We start from the raw sequence: 18,582 nt of genomic DNA, 5'->3' as shown, positions 1-18,582 counted from the left end.
GATATTTGACTCCTTTGGTGTTGCAGCATGTTTTGGCCTTTCCTGATAGACATCGTGTACTTCATCTATTCGTCCAGCTTCCTCGTGGGGCGATTTCTCATAGTGTCGTTGACGGCCGCCCGCCTGAACTCCGCCACCAGACAACCCAAGGCGCTCCTTCTGGCCGTGTCCTCGAGCCACTACTGCGTTGAGGTTCATCAATAGAATTATGTGTTATCGTGTAGAAATATTTTAATTCACCCTTTCACTTAATAATACACAACAGCCCATCCATGCTGGAAGAGCTAGGCATCCAAAGTATGTTAATTAACCTTTTCATTTAATACTACACCACAGTCCATTTATGTTGGAAGAGCTTGGCATCCAAAGTATGTTAATTCACCTTTTCATTTAATATTACACCACAGTCCATCCATGCTGGAAGAGCTAGGCATCCAAAGTATGTTAATTCACCTTTTCATTTAATACTTCACCACAGTCCATCCATGCTGGAAGAGCTAGGCATCCAAAGTATGTTAATTCACCTTTTCATTTGATACTACACCACAGTCCATCCATGCTGGAAGAGCTAGGCATCCAAAGTATGTTAATTCACCTTTTCATTTGATACTACACCACAGTCCATCCATGTTGGAAGAGCTAGGCATCCAAAGTATGTTAATTCACCTTTTCATTTGATACTACACCACAGTCCATCCATGCTGGAAGAGCTAGGCATCCAAAGTATGTTAATTCACCTTTTCATTTAATATTACACCACAGTCCATCCATGCTGGAAGAGCTAGGCATCCAAAGTATGTTAATTCACCTTTTCATTTAATACTTCACCACAGTCCATCCATGCTGGAAGAGCTAGGCATCAAAAGTATGTTAATTCACCTTTTCATTCAATACTACACCACAGTCCATCCATGCTGGAAGAGCTAGGCATCCAAAGTATGTTAATTCACCCATTCATTTAATAATAAACAACAGTCCATCCATGCTGGAAGAGCTAGGCATCCAAAATATACTCAATAAATTGAATTCTTACCCTAACTTTTAAATAATTAGACATAGCAACAAATGCAACAAAACTTAGCTTAAAAATAGCTCATGCACAATACGAGTATATACTATCCCTGTAAGTATATATTCATGTAAGTGTTATAAAATTGTTAGGAATTTTTTATATTATTTTTCATGTCATCTTGCACACACATATATCTGTTTATATAAAGAATAGTGTATTTGGCGGAAATTTGAGTTGTATACAAATCGACGGTTTGTTTTCCGAGAGTTTTGAAATTTAACATACTTGTTTTTCAAAAAAACAAGTAGTCCACTGTCAACATCTGATTGAAAAAACTCTACTTAAAGTACGGGCAACTCCGAGGACTTTAACTACCAAATAAATTCCGGGAATCTGTTTTTCTTCAGAAAGGACATGTTTGAGGAAATGATAGTGAACAAAGGTCGACCTGAATCTTTCGTATATTTTCCAGGTGCAAAGATTCCTGGACCAGGTGAATACAGACAAAATAGCGTTTACGGGACTCAACCTATTCGGCATTACCAGAGGACTCATTCTAAAGGTACATGTTCTTTTTTAATGTACTGACTGTTAACGAAGTCGTCCTCAAAATTTGAGAATTTTATGATTAGAACGGAATTCGTGCCTTTGGGACAACAAGGTTCTATCTGCCATGTATCTGGATGAAACGGAGTATTAGGGTGCAAAGTTTGAATCGCAGATGGTATATTGTTGTTCGAAAAATAAACTAAATTGCAGATGGAATCTTTTTGTTCGAAAAAATTAATGAAATGCATTTTAAACATAACTTTGATGCATAATTATCTGCAATTTTTTTTCCAAAATGTCAGATAAGACCTTGTTGTTCCAAGGAAATGAATTGGAAAATGCAAGGAGAAAGAATAGAGATTGAAAAGGCGAAGAATAAAATACGAACGCTAAAAATTTCATATGTTGACGGTTATTAATGTCTTTGAAATTTAGAAATGAAGAGGCTTTTAAGACTTATTTAGACGATTCTATTTAACCCCGCTCAATTTCATTTTTTATGATGTCTGAAATGATTTATTACCGATTTACTAAGAAATTAATTGTGACAATAGATTCTCTATTCTCTAGGGTACTTTGAAATTTGTTTTCCCCACATTAAATGGTAATGTTTTATTAATTGTTTAATAATGACGCGACTGCTATTAGCTTACTTAAATGTATTGTATTGCTTAGTTCCTGTGACCAAATTGAGAAGTGGGGAATACATAAGTTTTCATGCTTTATTAAATAATGTTATTTTTTCATCAATCATCATCATAGTTCATTGTTTGCAGCATAATACGTATACGGTAAATCGATTATTATGGTAGTTAAGTACATATTTGCATTAACACAACTTGTAATGTTCTCTAACAATAATTATTCATGTTTTTCATACCACTTTTTTAAAATATGAACTCGAAGGTTTTAGGGAATTATTTTGTTGAACATATGCTTCGATTTGTAACACTGGCGTCTGAAGGTACCTACTGCTATAACAAGTGGATCACAAAACATTTATGAAGATTGTTCATCTCACCAAACAAGTGATATATCATGAAACTTTTTAAAACTTTTATCACAGTCCTCCTTGCAACAAATTCCAACTTTCAGTAAAACAAAAAACACCTGAAGAAAAACACAAACTGTTAACAACATGGCATATAGAAGAATAGCGTGGAATATACGATAACATTAAGGACGTTACTAATAAACGTGTTTCTAATTCTACACAACCGGTAAACAATAATTAATTTTGGGTAAATGGTTTTTTATCAGCTGTGTAAAATTAAAAACACGCTTACTAGTAACTCCCTATAAGCAAAGCAATGTTATTTATGACAGCTTCAGAGACAGAAATTAATTAATTATTTACTAACGCGAACGCGTCACATCTACACTGATGATGGACACTGTAATGATGTCCGAAACGTTGACTAAGGAGGTAGCGCAAAACGGCATAATTTCCCAAAAATACATTTTTACATCTATAAAACATATATTTGGCTCGAAAGAATAAATTTTCCTCTCTAATGTTAGTGAGCTTGAAACATTACAACATCTATCTCATCTAAAAAAACATTTAAACAAAAAAAATACACATATAAAATAAAGAAATACTAATTAATAAAGTAATTTTGTTACATGCTTTATCGCTTGTCTGATATGAATTATACTTATCAGTAAAAATTTATAAAAATAAAATTACATTGAACATCAATCATTTTACGCATTACGCAAGAATACAATTTCAAATCGCGCACCCGTACACCGACAATCAAAATGAGTAATAACGTTTAATTTTACAAGGTCACAAGCCAGTTTTTACTTAACGTCACAGACAAATATGTAAAAAGTAGAACGGAGGCAATATTTCGGTTTCTAAGAGAACACTCTCCTTTTCTTGCGGGCATCGACTTGTGTTTTCATATGTCGGACCGTTTTGCATAACATTCTTGACCAAAGCCGATTAGCGGTTACTTTCTCTGACGTCAGTGAGTGGCGAATGTGTATCACTATAAGTTTAAGTAATAACAGAGTACAATAACAGATACACCTTCGATAGCTCAGTTGGTAGAGCGGTGGACTGTAATGTAGAATGATTGTTGTTATCCATAGGCCGCTGGTTCAAATCCGGCTCGAAGGAATCAATTTTTTTTAAAATAATAAATTAAAATAGGTACATGCATAGCATTACAAATAAGATCGACACATTTTGTAGAGGTTAGATAGTACTTGTCTAGAGGCCTAAGGGCTGGTTTCCCTCTCGTAGACCTTCTTATTCTTGTGCTCTCTCCTATCGCAAGTTGACCAACATCAGATTTTTGAATGTGCATACTGAATTCTCTTTCCATTCTTCTTCCTCTCTCACATTTCTCTGATTAGCATCCAGCGTTTTCTAGAAATGGTGCGATTTAGCAATTTTTTGCAGGAAAAACGAGAGTTTTTTTCCAACCGCCTGGAGCCAGTGAGACTATGGCATTCCCAATCGGGGTATTTCGTGAGGCTGAGGGTATTGGGGAGGGGAAGGAAGTATTTGGTTATTTAGATCTATTCACCAAATACGGATTACTCCATTTCAAGCAATTTTTCAATTCTGAATCGTGCTTTTTCACAGGGTCATGCTGAGCGTATCGTTCACTCCTGAAATATGCTGCAAACATACTGCATATATTATTTAAAATTAATTGTGAAATACAATTAAACCCACCACCTTCTGATTCAGAGTCAAGGATCGTAACCGCTCGCCACCAAATCGATTACAAATAAAACCAGTTTCTTTAATTTAATAAAAACTATTCCTAGTCCCTGAAGAGAATCAAAGTGCGCAAAATGAGCACATCGAAGGACGTTGCATTGTTGCAAATGCATTGTTACATCCTTTGAACGCACGAGAATATTTAACAATGTACAATGGACTCGCAACGGATATCCGCTAGCGGAACCTGTTGCCCCGATGTGTGCAAATACATATACATATACTCGTATAATGCACTGCGCCTGATATTTGACAAACAAAATGCAGTACTAGTATTGCAGCTACTGGTATGCTTGTACTTAGATAGAGGTGCGCAAGGGCCGGGCCTAGGCTGCTGGGCTCATGGTACATACATGCCACGTAAGAGCTACACATTTACTCGGTGCGATCTGTCCTAAATTTGAATTAAATTATCGTGTACTATAGATATATGGGATACTACAGATATATGGGATATTTTTTAAGATTTTATAAAAAAATGTTTCTCCTTGATTTATCGGTGTGAATTAATAATAAGTCAAAACATGGAAGTGTCATTTACGTAGTAAACCACTAATCCGCTATTTCGCAAATGAAAATTATTTGGATGAAGCAGAGAATTTTGCTCTAAATGGTGATTTATTCCTCCTTCCTTTCGCGGCAAATACATGGTGATTTCTTCGTCTTTCCCTTCGCAGCAAATACATATGGTGATTCCTTCGTCTTTCCCTTCGTGGCAAATACATGGTGACTCCTTCGTCTTTCCCTTCGCGGCAAATACATGGTGATTCCTTCGTCTTTCCTTTCGCTCTAAATATATGGTGATTCATTCCTGTGAATATTGATATTGTATTCGTAAATAAATCATTATAGATAAGACAAAACTGATTTTTGGCACAGAAATTTCGAAAAAAACTTTACAAAAAGGTGTTATTTTGCAGATCGCAGGAACGGTGGTCACCTACGAGCTGGTACTGCTGCAGTTCAACGCCCCTACACTAAGTCGGTATGCAAACATTACCATCTCTGCCAAGGACATCGAGAATAAAATGACAGTCAATGCAATTGTGTAAAAATGTTTTGTAAAGGACGTTTTACACGATGCTTTTTTCCATGCAGTTTCCATGTGGGTCGAATTTTCATATCGATTCGGGATGGAAAAAAGGAGTTCTATTTTGGTATTTACCGATTTTCAGATAGTATAAGATTACGTGGGACATTATTTGACGCCTGTTGTCTATCGTTGTTTTATGTCACTGAATTATGTGGTAATGCATATTTAGTCCATTTTATATTTAAAATATTGAAAAAATACCTTAAAACATATGTAATTTTTATGGCAGCGGCAAAGGCAAATTACAGATGTTTTGGATGTTTTGATGGTTTAATGGTGGTCTTTCCCAGTACGATACGGACAGTGTCTTCCACTCTGGAACGTGCCGTAATTATAGTAAATATTATATTTAATTAATAAATTGTAAAATCATTCATCAAATAAAATTTACTTGGTCACGTCGGGATTTAAACTCGTGACCTTCGGCTTACTAGTCTAGAGCCTTACCCCTCGACCACGAAGGCCGTCAAATGCTCGTGTAAAACAAATATTTTTCGTAGTTGCCATACGGGGATCGGTATGAAAAAAATCATCGTGTAAAACGACCATTACCATTATTAATTAGTTGCTGCCAGTCGGCCGCACAAAACACATGAGACACTACCAATTAGCCCAATAAATAATCAAACAATCAAAACGGCAAAGTAAACTGTTTGAAATCAATTGTGACAATATATCAATATTCAAGTAGTAGGCATTTATTAACTTATTTGCTCGTTGGGAGCGGATCAAGTACGTTGTGTAGCCCATCTAGAGGCAACCATCCAAGTGGAGATTTGTTACAATAGCAATATTAATAAAAAAAGGTTTCAGATTTATTTATAACGCTTTATTTTACATACCCAATACCCATGATAGTCCTGTGAAGGCGCGATTGGATCAGTCCGCTCCGGGCACTGTTGCAAAGGCGCCAAGGAGCCAAGTCGCCAAGTCGCTGATAATACATACCTCTTAACACAACGCTTTTGCATGGCCAGTCCTGTGAAAGCGCGATTGGATCAGTCCGCTTCGGGCACTGTTGCAAATGCGCCAAGGAGCCAAGTCGCCAAGTCGCTGATAATACATACCTCCTAACACAACGCTTTTGCATGGCCAGTCCTGTGAAGGCGCGATTGGATCAGTCCGCTCCGGGCACTGTTGCAAAGACGCCAAGGAGCCAAGTCGCCAAGTCGCTGATAATACATACCTTTTAACACAACGCTTTTGCATGGCCAGTCCTGTGAAAGCGCGATTGGATCAGTCCGCTCCGGGCACTGTTGCAAAGGCGCCAAGGAGCCAAGTCGCCAAGTCGCTGATAATACATACCTCTTAACACAACGCTTTTGCATGGCCAGTCCTGTGAAAGCGCGATTGGATCAGTCCGCTTCGGGCACTGTTGCAAATGCGCCAAGGAGCCAAGTCGCCAAGTCGCTGATAATACATACCTCCTAACACAACGCTTTTGCATGGCCAGTCCTGTGAAGGTGCGATTGGATCAGTCCGCTCCGGGCACTGTTGCAAAGGCGCCAAGGAGCCAAGTCGCCGATAGTACATACCTCCTAACACAACGCTTTTGCATGGCCAGTCCTGTGAAGGTGCGATTGGATCAGTCCGCTCCGGGCACTGTTGCAAAGACGCCAAGGAGCCAAGTCGCCAAGTCGCTGATAATACATACCTCCTAACACAACTCTTTTGCATGGCCAGTCCTGTGAAGGTGCGATTGGATCAGTCCGCTCCGGGCACTGTTGCAAAGACGCCAAGGAGCCAAGTCGCCAAGTCGCTGATAGTACATACCTCCTAACACAACGCTTTTGCATGGCCAGTCCTGTGAAGGTGCGATTGGATCAGTCCGCTCCGGGCACTGTTGCAAAGACGCCAAGGAGCCAAGTCGCCAAGTCGCTGATAATACATACCTCCTAACACAACGCTTTTGCATGGCCAGTCCTGTGAAGGTGCGATTGGATCAGTCCGCTCCGGGCACTGTTGCAAAGACGCCAAGGAGCCAAGTCTGCAGTAATGACGAACACAAGTAATGCGAAGTGGATGTGTTTCGTGATCCAAAAGTCTGATCATTTTGATCTTAAATTTCAAACACCGAAAAACAAAACAATATTTTCATTTCGATCAAAATGGAATGGCGATATACGATGAAAGCAAGTGTAAGAGAGACAAAGCGCTTGCTAAATAGTGTATTTGAACTGCTTTCTCATTTCTCTCTTTTTTACTAGTTTTCAAATATTTTAGAACATTATAATTCTACGTATTTTCTATCACCTCGGAACGCGCTCAGCCTAGATGGTTTTTTTCAAAAAAAATCTCTTTATTTTTCCCCTTATTAATTATACTGGATTAGAATGATCACTCAAAAATATGTATGTAGGTACCCACCCGACTATCAAAAGTAAAAAAAATATGCATGTAGGTACCTACCCGACTATCGAAAGTAAAAAATATGTATGTAGGTTAAAAATATCTAGTCTCCTTCAACGGAAGCAATCTTCCGAACAGGCCTTCCATTGATATGCTTGGTGTAACTATAAGTGACCAGCTCAGGTACGGGGGCTCCATCGAAGCCAGAGTAAAGTTGGCCTCTCAGAAACTGGGCGTACTGTACAGGGCCCGCAGATACTTCAATAGTACACAACTGCTGACCCTGTACAAATCGCAAGTGCGCCCTACTGTCGAATGTGGCATCCATCTCTGGTCCGGAGCCCCTAAATACCTGAAAAAAACCCTTGACTCTGTGCAGAAACGGGCGGTCCGTTTGATAGATTCCCCAATCTTAACAAACGGACTGTAATCTTTAGAGCACAGGCGTCAGGTAGGTATGCTGTCCTTGTTCTATCGGTATTACAATGGAAGATGCTCTGAGGAACTAGCGTCATTGATCCCTTCGGCACCGGTGCGTAGTCGGGATACACGCCAAACGCGCGCCCAATATTTGTACACGGTTGACATTTGTCACATAAGAACGGGTCGCTTCTACGATTCGTTCTTAAGTTCAACAGCTCGGCTGTGGAACGAACTGCCAGCCTCTGTGTTTTCTCCCTCCTACAACATGGGACTCTTCAAGACCCATGTTCACTCCTTCCTCTCCACAAAAAGACCCTCCACACAGCATCCCCAAAGATGACATAGGCCCTGAGGGAAATTATTTTCTTCAGGGCCTCCTGTGTGGAGTTAGCATTAAAAAATGGTACCTACCCGATCATCAAAAGTGTAAAAATATATATGTAGGTACCTACTCGACTATCAAAAGTAAAAAAGTTTTTCGTAACGTTATGAGCCATTTCCTTCTAAGGAATATCAAGTCATTTGCGAATAAATTCCTAATGTGCTTTCGCAAAATGAATCCCGGTGCGGAATGTGTTAACTGTAACGAGGTTTTATGTTTATAGCGACATTAAATTTAACAAATGATATCATAATATTTGACGCGAACCAACATGGTAACATTGTAACATTTTTTCGTCTCAAATTTTCTCGATGTTATTAAATTATATAGGATGAATGTTTATTTAATTTAATGTTATGTCAAATATAACACATCACATTCGTCAATTACAATTATTTAATATTAGAAATATAATAGATTTTAAGTATTTTGAATAAAAAATAATATATTTAACAAATTTATTTAATATATTTAACCTTTCAGGAATATTTTGTGCATTTCCGCTTTGCAATAAAATCCAAATAAATGATATATTTCTGAACTAAAAACTGTTTTTCAAAATTTGATTTATTGTTGTTTAAAATTCTCCGCAGAGAATTCACATTATGAAAAACAGTTCTGCATTTATCATTATTAGTTAATCTGGAAATTTTTGTTAATATTTCTGTATTACATATTTAAATGGATCCAGAAAATGGTCAGTATTCCGGTTTTCAGTAACACATGGACAAAAAGAGAAAATACAAAATTGTTACGTAACATAAATTGTTCACAAAATGTCCACCTTTTATTTCCTTAGTTTGGGTTGTGTTTGGTTGCAAGCTTCAGATTGATTAATTAGTTAGTAATGTGTGGAAGTTTTCCACAGTTTTCAGGGCCTGCTAATGACCGGGCGGCGGGCACATATCCCTGCAGCTTTGTGAGGGGTGTAACGTTAGCTTAATGGGAAAATGAAGGCCAGTAGCTTCGTTTAAACTTTTGTATGCGAAGGGAAGTTAGTTATTACGAGAAATATTAGGCAAATTCATGAACATATTTTTAATTGCTACAATATTATGTATTTGGCAAAACACAGATGATTTGTTTGGCTTGTATTTTTGTTGTTAACACTCCCATTTGCTTCCATATTTAGAGCATAATTTATGATTTATCACGCCTTACATAAAAAATACTTTTTCATGCTACATGAATACATTTAAAGATAACATTAAAATAGTGAGGATCCCAGACCAAGCAGAAGCAGGACGGCTGAAACGGAATTTCTCTGTAAATTTTTGCGGGAATAAGGTTTTAAACCTGGCAGAAAACATATTATATCATTCTTTCATAAGCAAAACTTCCCTTTACGATTCTTCCAAAGTATAACATCACAACTGCCATTCTACAAATAATTCAACACTCCTCACACACCAACATTAAACCAGTCTTTAATTCCGACATACACCAGCACAAAACACGATCACAAAATTACCTAGTAATCTAAAAATTCCGGCAACGAAAAAAAACATTGGCCAAAGCTCTTAAAAGCTATTTCCTCTTATTAATGACTGACAATTCTCTCTTTGTCAAAATAACTTCTGATTTTATTTATTTTAATGTATTTATGTTGTCTTGTCTTTAATCTAATGTTGTCTTTCCCGAAATGAGTTTTGTAAACTCACTGGGAATAATACATTATAAATTTGTTATCATTTTGTAATGTATTATCTTATTAAATAAATAAAGAAACGTAAAATACAAGGGTTTTTGTTTCAGTCAATCAAGAAATACTATTTTTTTCTTCATTTTACTGCGGAAATACATTGGAATTGAGAGGGTTAAAAAAATGTGTACTGTCACACATTTTATTAAATCGTTTGTTTTTTTTTCTTTATTCAAGTAATTTTTTGTACACAGCTATTCGACTACCACTGTAGGTAAATGCCTGTATTGCGGTAGTCGATTTTTGTGTGTATAATTAATTAAAAATAAAAATCAGCGTAAGAATAACCATATAACTTTACTTCTTGAAATAATGTAAAAATATAGATTAGAAAAAAGTGTTTTTAAAATTAAGTAAAAAATGTAGAATGCAGCAAATTAACTTATTTGAATGATATAAAGCATTCTTTAAAATAGTTTCTTCCCTTTGTAAATAACCTATTCTAAGCATTTATGGTTTAACCCTTTGGGGACGATATATATTCTACATGTTTTGATAGTTGGTCGTAATATTTTTCCACAACCTAACACCCTAAATGAACACACGTTTACTTACGCATTTGCTCTATTATCTTTGTGTTCACCTGTAGGTCACTAAGCTTTTGGGGTGACCAGATTGTTATTGTTTGAAAATAAATATGTAGAAGGTGCACCAGTGTTGCCAAGTTAGCATATTATATGCTAAATTTGGCATAATTACTCCATGTTTAGCATAACTATTATGCTTTTAGCATATAGCATATTTATTTGGCTTATTTTTACAGAAACATGAAAATAATAAAAACCAATTTTTTAACTAACAAAAATGATATCGATTGAAAAACTGGTGACTCAATGGAGAAACATAGTTCACATTAAATGGGAATCCTTGACTTCCACTGTAGAGTTTTGGAATGAAGTCATGTAATATAAAGATGCAGCTAATAATAACCCTTTCGGTGATTTATGTCAGTTTGCAATGTCTATTTTAACATTGCCGCATTCAAATGCGGATATTGAACGTGTATTTAGCCAAATTGGTCAAAACAAAACTCCGAAATCGGTTGGCGGTGAGAACCTTGAATGCCATTGTGTACGTGAGATTTGGCCTAAAGAGAGCAGGAAAGTGCTGTTATTCTTACACTGTTCCTGACGAAGTACTACGCTGCATTGGGACCAAAGAAAGTTACGACTCCGTCTCTCAGCCTTCCACATCAGCTGCTGTTAATGAAGATGAAGATATTGATATTTTATTTCACTGATTTTATTTCTAAGTTAAATTTATGTTAGTTATAAATAGCTATAAATAGCTTTTTTTGGCATTTTTTAAAGGAATTTAGCATATTTCTGGCATATTTTCCCCATCACTCTAGCATATTTTGAAGTATTTGGGTTGGCAACACTGGGTGCACGTACGACGGGTGCAGTAGGTACCTACATAAAAGGCGCCTGGGGGCAAAGTGCACTAACTTCGGGAGGTGATTCTACACTATAAAATAGAAAATAGTTTTTATCGTTTTTACTTCTACCATCATGTAGAATTACCTTTCAAAATTGGTGCACTTTACTTAATGATTACTGTTCCACTAAATCATAATGTATATCACATGTTTGTAAAAGCCCCTATGGGTATAATATATGATAATAAAATTAACAACAATGGCGTCATTTATTAAAATCTTGCGTACAAACATTCGCCTTCTCATTATCGCATCACCTATCTCACTCTTATAAACTCATACATACTACAATTATAACTTGTAAAACAAATATAAACGATGATAAGGATGACCTTTTATCTCCGTGGTTAGAAAAATGACAAAACAGGTTATGTCAGTCAAGACAATATTATTCTTAAATTAAAAAAAAAAGATTCCTTCGAGCCGGATTTGAACCAGCGGCCTATGGATAACAACAATCATTCAACTTTACAGTCCACCGCTCTACCAACTGAGCTATCGAAGGTATGTGATCTGGCTTGCTATTCTAGAAAGTTATTTCGAGCAAAATCGCCGAAAACCAAATAGATTTAGAAAACTAGGACACTTGCCGCTTGTTATTCTTGCTAATACCGCGGTATCAACATGAACCTTCCTATCCGAGTGCAAAGGAGACATAATATGAACCAGCGCATTATGTATAATTGTATAGCAAGAGCAATGCTCATAATATGAACTATGCAAACCTTAGTTAATTTCGCTACATATCACGAAAGGCAATGCACAAATGATTAAGTGCTTAAAAACACGCGCACAACGTTTAAATCTTCTTATATCTTGGATATATTAAAACAAAAGCTTTAAATGCACCTTTTTCAACAGCTTTTGGGTGATTTTGTGGTGACAAAAAAAACAGCGCTACACAAATTATCCAATTATTTATTTTGTTATTAATTAAACTTTTGTACGTAACAAAGAAATAATAATAACTTACAATGATAAAATAAGAAATAATAATAAAATACAATATATTACAATGGGTGATTTTGTATCTTATGATTTACTAGCTGACGTGTGCCCGGCGCGGGCGTTGCTAGGGGTTATCCTTAGGAGATAGACATGTACAATAATGGAATTTTTTGTAGGCCTTTTTAAGACATACAATTCCGTAGTACATTATTTTGATCTATCTCATAAGGTTTAGCCAGCGTTAACAATGTAGTGCCCGAAAACATATTTTTATAACTTGATTATAAAACATCGACTATTCTATACTTCCTATAAACGAAATATGCATGTTTTAAATATGTATACCATCCGGAAAAAAAAATCTAAATGATTATCAAAATCAGTTGCGTAGTTTAGAAGAACTAAGCGTACAAACAGACAGACGCGCACAGCGACTTTCATTTATACTATTTGGAGATTAGAGATACTGCTCTTCCATTAGAAGCATTTATTTTGCTTGTGGACGGAAGAGAAGTGTACATTCGGAAAAGTGTACATTCGATGAAATAAGTAGTATGTATTCCTGTTCAAATTGAGGATTTTTTTAAATGTACGAATTTTATTGCGGTAACTTTGTAATCATAATTATACAATTAAACAACATGTTTATATTTTTAGAAAGAAGAAAAAATATTATGGAGGAAAAATTATACACATGATTTGAGATTTTCACCGCCAAAAGTATTATAATGGTTTGTTTTTGGGGTATTATGCCATGCTGTCCGAAACGTTGGCTAAAGAAGGAGGTAGTGCAATACGGCATAATACCCCAAAAACAAATCACTATGAGAATATTATACGATTATTTTTATGATTTTCAGTTTTTTTTTGTAAATGATTTCCGTAAAATATTTTTGATTCACTTCTGTATTCGTATTTTATCATTAATGCTTCTAATTTCGTCAGGTAATTCATTAAAGAAACATTTTCCTTGGTGAGTTTGATAGATTTGGGCCAAGGAAAAGTTTAGTTTGGGGCATGCAAATATATATTTAACTCTAGTATTTACCTGTGGTATTTACGAAGTTAATTATTTTATTTCTTTATAGCTTTTTCTAATAATTTGATTAATTGAATTTTTCACAAATAAGTTTTTAAATATTATTATTATGCGCTTTGTTTGATTTAAGAACCAAAAAAATTTGGGAGGCGGGTGTGGGTACCGTCACCCCGGGAGTCCGGGTTCATGGGGTGAAATTTGTCCTTTCGGGTGAGATTTTTTCAGGATGCCCATTGCCACCAGCTGCGTGGCGTGCCAGATCGGGAAAGGCTGGTTTGGGGAGACCCTTTAACATCTTCAACTGGCCTCTCGACCCATCTCCTTGCGCCGTAGTGGGAGGAATATGTTCATATGTTTGTCACTCCTGGACACACTGATCCCTAGATTCCCAGCCATTCCTCATACCTTTAACTTTCCAGAACTTCCTTTTCTTTAAGACCTTACACACAGCATCACAAACGATGACATTATGGGAAATTATTTCGTGGGGTTAATGTTATAAAAATAAAAAATATTTGTTTTAAGATTTTCAATGAAGAGCAGACTTTGACAGTTTTTTGTAATCAATGTTGACGTTAATCTGGGACAACAATTGAGGACCAAGAACCAATAATAATAATTATTATTATTGTATTCCATTCCTTTTGAAGAGGATTCCAATGTAGTTTTTTCTTCGCCTCGTGCCCATTGTATGCATTCATAATATGTTTAGCAAACATTGAATGGCTTCTTTTTGTCGGAAGTTTGGGACGATTCTATTGTTTATTATTTTCTTGACGACACAATAATATCTTCGTTTGACGAATGAAAACAAATATCTATTATCATTTGATGTACCTAGTGAGGTCCACGTAACAAAAATGTTTTTTTGTAGGTATTCAATTTTAAAAAATTGAAATGGTCGGAAAAATAAATTTTATCGTAATTATAATTTTAGTGCAAAATCTCCTAAGAACTCACTATCGGACATAATTTTATTGTATATACATTTGCGGCAAATTAAATTCTTTAGATAATGATGTTTGTCCCTGAACATCACAAAACATATTAATGTTTGTGCCTGAACATTACAAAACATAATAATGTTTGTGCCTGAACATCACAAAACATATTAATATTTGTGCCTGAACATTACAAAACATAATAATGTCTGTACTTGAACAACACAAAACAAATCAAGGATTTGCGATGTTGGGAATTTCAACCTTTGCCTGATAGTACGAGAGCCCACGACCAAAACCATGTCTCATAGCAATACGGCAAAAACCCTATAAAATCGTTAGATTGTATGATTCTGAACCCGACTAGGTGTGTAGTAACGGTCGAAAGTGTAGCAACTGCGTGGGAGGCCATTTCTGCTGTGTCAAAAAAAAAAAGACAGTCGGTATTATAGCAATACGTCTGATAGTGAAAATGTACATAGATTTTATAATTGTATTACGAAAAAGTTTGTTTTCAGACATTTTGCGCGTAGCATATAGCCTGAGCGCATTTTTGAAAATGTCAACAAATTTAGCCGACCTGTATCATAGCAATACGGATAATTTTTTTTTCAACTTTTCGTATTGCTCCCATGACTACCAAAAACCTGTTTTCAGACACTTTAAGTGTAGCATATACTCCCAAAAACGAAAATAACGTTTCGGAGTCGCCTGGCCGACGCCTCTGTTAAATGTTTTTTTTAAATTTACAGCCTTCATAGATATTCAAGAATCTCCCTTGTCTATTATATGTACTTTGACAGATGACAGATGTCATTACTTATTTCTTTTGTAAAAGTTACTCAAGTGTGCTTTAAATAAAACCAAAACTATCAAATCAATCAGTATTTAATTTCAACAGCCTCAGAAAATTCAAGATGCCTCAATACGATTTTTAAATGATATCTGAGTATCGAAAAGTTGTCTGATAGAGAAGGTGCTACACTTAATTTGTCTGATATAAGTTTTTTGCACATGTGGACAACTTATTTTATCATGTCCAACAATTTTCAGACATATTGCTATGATACCGATCGGTAAAATTTGTTAACATTTTCAAAACGGTCTCAAAATTTAATGCGTTCACATTTCCGTCTGAAAATTGTTTTGTTCGCATCAAATAACCAAAATTTACTAATAAAAAAGATTTTCAGACGTATTGCTATGAGACATTTTTTTGTCTCATTTTTAATTTTCTTAAGTGATTTTACGGGTTTGCGCTACACCACTAACGTCTGAAAAATATGTTTCCGGTATCTCAGAACTATCATTCAACTACAGTCTGCAAATCAGACATATTGCTATGATGCAGTTCGGTAAAATTCTTTGACAATTTTGAAAATTCGGTCAGATCAAACGCTACGCGGAAAATGTCTGATATTGGTATTTTCGAGTTCAGGATAATCGTATCTATCGATTTGATGCGGTTTTGGCCGTATTGCTATGAGACAAAAATTTTGGTCGTGGGCTCTCGTACTATGATTCCGAATATTACCCGCCGAGGTGCATCGAGTTTAATTTTGGGTACCTACTTGTGCGTTTTTGCGTGTCCTTCGGTAGTTACCTAAGTCACAAATCAAAAGCAATTCGGAGTTCCTTAATAGATTCATACCTCGGGTATGAAATCAAAAAAACGTTTTGAGAATATAATGTTCTAATTATAATAATATTTGGATGATTTGTATAGCGCCGTTTTTGTGAAAAAATCACCTTAAGGGCCATGGTACAACTACACAATATATTTTTTAAATGCCATATCTTATTATTAAAACTGGAAAAACAGTAGAAACACTAGAAACTACAAAATTATGATATACATACAATGATGTAGGTATTAGACCAGTGAATGTGCTGTGTTGGAATGTATTAACATATATTATTATTTATTTAAATTCTGTATTTGCAAATACGTTGGAATTTACTAATATTTATTATTATTTATTTAAATTCTGTATTTGCTGTTAATATGCTTTGTTGGAATGTATTAACATATATTATTATTTATTTAAAGTCTGTATTTGCAGTTAATAACTATACAGGAGTATACTTACCTGGGAGTAACTTTAGATTAACACTGTTTATTGTTTGTTATAGAAATTTAGATACGCAGAAGACATAATTTGGAACACATGTTATTGAAAATGCTATTATTAAATCTTGGTATTTATTTTAATAACATATATTTATATTCTTATGAACGCGTTTAGAAAATAAAAGCAAAATTTGTGTTAGGCTGTATGGCAGTTATAAAATAAGAAGTAGATTAGAATTTTCTTCCTAAATGTAATTCGTCCCTCGTCATGAGACAGATTGAGGTGTTAGGCTGTAAAAAAAGGTTTATTAGGATATACTATAGATATTTAATTTAAGAGTGAGAGCCTGAACTTGTTTTTTTCAGTTGAAATGCCGCGTTTTGCATATTTTATTTCCAAAAAAATGGATTCCTTCGAGCCGGATTTGAACCAGCGGCCTATGGATAACAACAATCATTCAACTTTACAGTCCACCGCTCTACCAACTGAGCTATCGAAGGTGTGTCTGTTACTGTACTCTGTTAGTACTTAAACTTATTGTGATTCACATTCGCCACTCGCTGACGTCAGAGAAAGTGACCGCTAATCGGCTTTAGTCAAGAATATACATTTCAATCCGAGATGTAAAAATAAAGCTAGGTGTCTATGTACAGTGTACATATCAAACACAACCTGTAGAGGAATAGCATGTTTCCGATGGAAGGATGTGAAAGGAACCAACACTAATTAATGACTTTTAAGAAGACACCTCATAAGATAAATACATATAAAAACAGATAAAGAATATTTTTCTTAGTCCTCCTCTCTAGGCGATATCGTTATGTGGTGAACTAGGTTTTGGTAAGAGGGTTTTTAATGACTTACGATTACTTCAAGGTTTGTTGGCTAGGAGATTTGCAATAACTTTTATCACAACGTTTTTTTTAATAACTAGTCAATTCTTTTCCTAGTAATTTCTGAAGCCAAATTTTGCTGTAGTTATTAATCGATTCAATAAAAGTAAAGCTACAATTACACTGAACAATTGTCATTTTTTTGTAATTAGATATATGCTTTAAAAACTGTAATATGGTTTTGTTCTTAGATTATCGTGAATAACTACCACCAAAGTCTCGCGGTATGAGCGTGGAACGAGGTGTACATGTTTATATTATTGCACGTTCCATAGAGTTTTCATAGATTATCGTGATAAATATATCCCCCAAAGTCTCGCGGTATATTATAGCAATTTCTATTTACGTACAGACGAACAAAGTGCAGGTGTTTTCCATCCACGTTTATTTCCAAATGTTACGTTTAACATTGATCAAAAAGATATTTCTAATCTTTTGCGGATTGACAGTACCCTCTGTCAATCCTATATAGAGAAGGTGTAAGTGAAGGGTGGGAGATTTTCTGCCAAAGCTTTCTACAAAGGGTTGTTGAGGAGACAATGGATGAACGATCCCATTAATCTGTATTTGATAAAAGTTTTAATGTTTGGTTGTTTTGCGAGTCTCGAGGAAAGATTATTGGTAGGTATTATTAGATATATTTAGATGCAAAATAAAAAATAAAATTCCAAATATTAGATGAATAAAGTAACTACTATGACCAAACACCAAACAAATAAAGAAAATAATAAATGAATGAACTATTTAAAAAAAATTATCCCGCGCTTAGCCTGTTGAAGATTGCACTAGTTTTTTTTATCAAAATCCAATGATATCAGTCTTTAGAGTTAACACAGTATTCTTGTTACTTTTTAAAAGGTTTGAAAGCTAAAGCTACTTTAGTTTGGAAGAGAATTACTAATTATTTTCATCACGCATGTTTTTTTTCTCGTATTTATTTTATTTTGAGGCCCAGAGGTTTGGAATATTAGAATAATTAATTAATTGATTGACGTATGTAG

At 35.3% G+C, this 18,582-nt stretch overlaps 3 non-coding genes across 3 annotated transcripts; 1 reads left to right on the top strand and 2 right to left on the bottom strand.

The window, feature by feature from the left end:
• The first annotated feature begins 3,598 nt into the window (after window positions 1-3,598).
• On the top strand, window positions 3,599-3,689 carry TRNAY-GUA (transfer RNA tyrosine (anticodon GUA)). Its single transcript is given in 2 exon segments — window positions 3,599-3,635; window positions 3,654-3,689. It is a non-coding gene; the product is annotated as a tRNA-Tyr (tRNA).
• An 8,413-nt stretch (window positions 3,690-12,102) lies between these two features.
• On the bottom strand, window positions 12,103-12,193 carry TRNAY-GUA (transfer RNA tyrosine (anticodon GUA)). Its single transcript is given in 2 exon segments — window positions 12,103-12,138; window positions 12,157-12,193. It is a non-coding gene; the product is annotated as a tRNA-Tyr (tRNA).
• Window positions 12,194-17,097: 4,904 nt separating this feature from the next.
• On the bottom strand, window positions 17,098-17,188 carry TRNAY-GUA (transfer RNA tyrosine (anticodon GUA)). The gene is given in 2 exon segments: window positions 17,098-17,133; window positions 17,152-17,188. It is a non-coding gene; the product is annotated as a tRNA-Tyr (tRNA).
• Window positions 17,189-18,582: the final 1,394 nt, after the last annotated feature.

Source organism: Hesperophylax consimilis, chromosome 11 (assembly GCF_061612785.1).
Source record: "Hesperophylax consimilis isolate HC1 chromosome 11, BYU_Hcon_1.0, whole genome shotgun sequence".
Classification (NCBI taxonomy): Eukaryota; Metazoa; Arthropoda; class Insecta; order Trichoptera; family Limnephilidae; genus Hesperophylax; species Hesperophylax consimilis.
Note: the sequence above shows the minus strand (reverse complement) of the source record. Positions and strands in the feature narration are given on the sequence as shown.